The following is a 4,265-nucleotide window of genomic DNA, read 5'->3' on the forward strand; positions in this document are numbered from 1 at the left end:
GACAGGCGTAAACCCTGATGAAGGTTCTGCCGGCTGAACACCGCCTGCAACGTCGCAGTGACCGACCCGGCGTGTTGATTCGTTTCTTTGTTTTCCTAGATCTAGGGGTGAAGGTTGGGGGTTCTGGGGTCTGACTCCCAATCATCTTTCATCTTTTTTTTTTCCCTGGGGAATTTGAAGGGCTGTCATGACAAGAGGTTCCATTTCGGAAAACATTCAGAATCCACTTCATGTGACTACGAACCAAGGCAGTCCTCAGTGTATCGATTAATCTCTGTAGCCACAAGCAATCGAGGCATAAGACACCGCCCGCCCCCTGGAGCTCTCTCTTCCTCTCAGGACAAGAAATTTCTAGCTCTCCTCCTTCCCCCATGATTGGCCAACCCCTTTATTCTCCTTTATTAAAGAAGAGTATGTGGGACTTCCCTGGTGGCGCAGTGGTTAAGAATCCACCTGCCGATGCAGGGGACACAGGTTTGAGCCCTGGTCCGGGATGATCCCATATGCCTCAGAGCAACTAAGCCCGTGCGCCACAACTACTGAGCCTGCGCACCTAGAGGCCAAGCTCCGCAACAAGAGAAGCCACCGCAACGAGAAGCCCGCGCACCGCAACGAAGAGTAGTCCCCGCTCGCCACAACTAGAGAAAGCCTGCACGCAGCAACGAAGAGCCAACGCTGCCAAAAATAAATTTTAAAATGTATAAATAAATAATACCAAAAAATGAAGAGTACACTACCCAAAAGTATGCAGACATCAGTGAAAACATCGGGATACAGAGCTGTTCACATTTCTCCTTCTTCAGCATTTTCACAATGGTAAGAATAAAAGATCTGTGGAAAGCATTTCCTTAATTAACAGCCGTACATTGAACACCTCCTTTGCACTCCTGTGGTTTAGAGTTCGGGAAAGAAAAGAGACAGTCTGACCCTCAGGAGTTTAACATCTGGTGCAGAGAATCTCAACCCTATCAAACCCAGCACTCCTTCTTAAAACAAATATTTTGTATTGCCACCATCACGATTCTGATGCAAAATCCATAAGTAGTTTACCTACAAATTCAAAAACCCATTATAATGCCCTAATTGAAAAGTATAACATACATTTATAATATAAATTATAAACTATGTATTTTAGTTATAAACAAAAAGGAAGTTGTAATTTTCTTAATGTAGTTCAGTGTGTAGCTACTACAGAAATACTCAGTTGCTGTGCCTTAAAATAGCACCTGCCAATCATTGTGATAATCAGGACTTCCAGAAATTTTCTAAAATGCTACCAAGAGCTGTTCTGCCTTCCCTAAAAATCACTAATCATTTAAGAGAAGAAAAGGAAACTGTTTGCTACATATTTAAAAGGTGGTATCTACTTCTAATATTTCAAGAATCATGCTTGAGCTTATGTATTTTTATTCTAATTAGAACAAGACTAGACAAGAACAGCATTTTCAAGTAACACCCTGTTAAGGGCTCAGTGTGTCCCCACAAAATCCGTATGTTGATGCCTTAACTGCTCTAGCTCAGGATGTGACTATATTTGGAGACGGTGCCTTTAAAGAGGTAATTAAGTTAAAGTGAGGTCATATTACATCTAGTGTCCTTACAAGAAGAAGATTAGGGCACAGAAAACATGGCAGAAGGACAGCCATGTGCGAACACGGTGAGAAGGCAGCCGTCTGCAAGCCAAGGAGAGAGGCTTCCAAAGAAACTAAACTGCCTGCAGCTTGGTCTTGGACTTCAGCCTCCAGAATTGGAGACAATACATTTCTGTCATTTAAGCCACTCAGTCTGGGGGATTTTGTTATGGCAGCCCTAGCAAACAAATCCACACCCCTAGGTGGGACTTGGGAGGGGACAGCAGCCCTGGGTGCCCTGCCCAGAACTGGTACAAGGAAGCAGGAAGAAGAGGAGGATGAAGAGGGAGCCCTTGAGCAGAAGCAACAGAGCAGGAGGGCTGAATAGCTTTTGTGTTGAAAGAACTGCGTTGCCTGCTCGCTTAATTTCGCATTGTGTGCCACATTTGGGAAAAGAGAGGCACAATCCTCACAGAGGAGTCTGTTAACAATCATCTCTCTGTCAACGCAGTAAAAGAGAGCAGTTGCGAACAAAAACCCAATTCTCAATTGCATTCTCAAAATGTGCTGTATGCAGAAATGCATAAGGGCAGTTGGGCAAGTAAGTGTCTCACATGTGCATGGGTAGCAAAAGTTTGCTCCAACAAAATGGGGACAAAATTACTCTTGTTGAATAAATGAATGAGGATCCATCTGGAAAGACCTGTCTTTCATTTCTGCGTCTGTTCTACCACATGTTCATCTCCACGCGCATGTCTGATGGTACTCAGACCCACTAGACTGCCGCTGCATCCTGTGTCTGTTCACCATCCCTGCTGAGTCACAACAGAGCTGAGTTCACAAATGAAAAGAATCTTTTTCTTACAGTCAGCTTTCCTGTGAATCCTCACTCCTTGTTTCAGTATTAGTGACACGGCAGCAATGTCTCGCCTGATATGTAAAAAGTCCACACCAGCCACCTTCCAAGGGAAGGTGTGGAGAAGTAAGGGGAACAAAGCGGATGGGACGCATCCCTCCTCGTGGGGGAAGTAGCACACAAACAGGAAGAGCGTGGATGCCACGTGAACTGTACAGAGGAAATGTCTTCTCCCTGACACTAATTTATTTATATTTAGTAAGGCTTTACTGTGTTGTGGACTTTGCTAAAATACTGCAGAAATACCAAAGAATTGTACAAGGACTCTTGTCCCCAAGAAATGATCATCTACCTGGAAAGACAGCACGAGCATAGAAAGCAGTCATCTAGAGGGCGGTTAGGGGCTGAAGTCTGAGACGCTGAGCGGGACCTGCCCTGCCTGGGGCACCCGAGGTCAGTCCTCAAGCCCAAGCCAGCTCCTTCTTTCAGTAAGAACACAGGACAGGAGCACACCCAGGTCCCTTCGTACCTACAGAGCATTGAGGTGACGCCTGTCAGAGTAAATTACATCATCAGCCAGCACAGAGCATCACTATTGCTCCGGTATTATCTCGGCCTCGTTAACGGTATTTGTGTCTGTGTATTTTATTAATTGTCTTTTATTAATGAGTAATATTGTGTGTGGGGGGGGCAGTGGGGAGATTGAGGCAGCTTCCACGGGAAAGACCCCCCAAGCCGTGAGTAGAGGCAATGGGTGAATAGCTTCCCAGCCTGGTTTCCGGTTCCCATAGACACGACCAAAACTATGTTTAAAACGCAAATGTTTAGGAGAAAACGGCATGGTTTAGGAAGGAGGGGAAGCTAAGAAAGCAAGAAAAGAAGAGTCTCCAAGAGTCGATCGATTTCATGAGATCTCTTCTACTGGGGTAACTGGAGCCTCCCAACGTCTGCCAGCCTTTCATCTGGTTGGGCCGTACAAGTTAGAGATCAGGGCAAACTGCTCCCAGCCTGCTCTTGTAAGCCGTGTGGCTCCGCATGCAGAGCAGCCCTCCGTTCACACTCCACGGCCCTCGCCGGCAGCATCGGGGCTGGGCCCTCGTGGAGTCGGCACTGTCTCCCAAGGAGGGACCCCTGGGGCCTTTACAGCCTGGGGTCTTCACTGCACCACAGTAAGTCGCGTTGCTCCAGGTAACAGGCAGACAGATCTTTTCCCTCTCTGGGTCACACTTTTTTGGCTGAGGATAAACACAGGGCCGCCGTGCCCCGGTGTCGCGCAGTCCTCTCTGCCAGCTCGACAGGCGTCCAGCACGCAGGGCTGGAGAGACACAGCCACGTTAACAGCTGACACTTACAGCACGTGATCCACGCCACACTCTGCTTGAAGTGGGCTACACAGGTCAACTTAAGAGCCCCCTGAGAGGCATGCAACTGCCAACACCCCCAGGGGTAAAAGGAGATGGAGCGGCTTGTCCAAGATTGTCACCAGCCACTAGGCAGTAGAGCTGGGGGACCTGACCCCAGGCAGGTCCTCTGGCCGCAGAATCTGCGCTCTGATCCATCAAGCTGCCCTCATCCTTCCATCCTTCCCTGAGGCTCCGCAGACACCACTCTCCTCCAGACAAATCCCCGATGAGAATACACTTCTTGGGCGTTGGCTCAAGCTGGGGCCCCTGCCCCACAAGCATCTTGCAAAGTTTATTTTTCCCATCACAGTTTAAAAGCAGGGCTCCTGCGCTCGCTTCAGCAACACTTCTACTAAAGTGGAGGTGATACAGAGAAGATTAGCATGGCCCTTGCGCAAAGATGACGTACGAATTTATGAAGAGTGGCATATTTTT

At 47.7% G+C, this 4,265-nt stretch overlaps 1 non-coding gene across 1 annotated transcript; it reads left to right on the forward strand.

Moving 5' to 3' along the window:
• The first annotated feature begins 4,158 nt into the window (after positions 1–4,158).
• Positions 4,159–4,265, forward strand: LOC116756243. Its single transcript, XR_004350607.1, has one exon. It is a non-coding gene; the product is annotated as a U6 spliceosomal RNA (small nuclear RNA).

Source organism: Phocoena sinus, chromosome 6 (assembly GCF_008692025.1).
Source record: "Phocoena sinus isolate mPhoSin1 chromosome 6, mPhoSin1.pri, whole genome shotgun sequence".
Lineage (NCBI taxonomy): Eukaryota > Metazoa > Chordata > Mammalia > Artiodactyla > Phocoenidae > Phocoena > Phocoena sinus.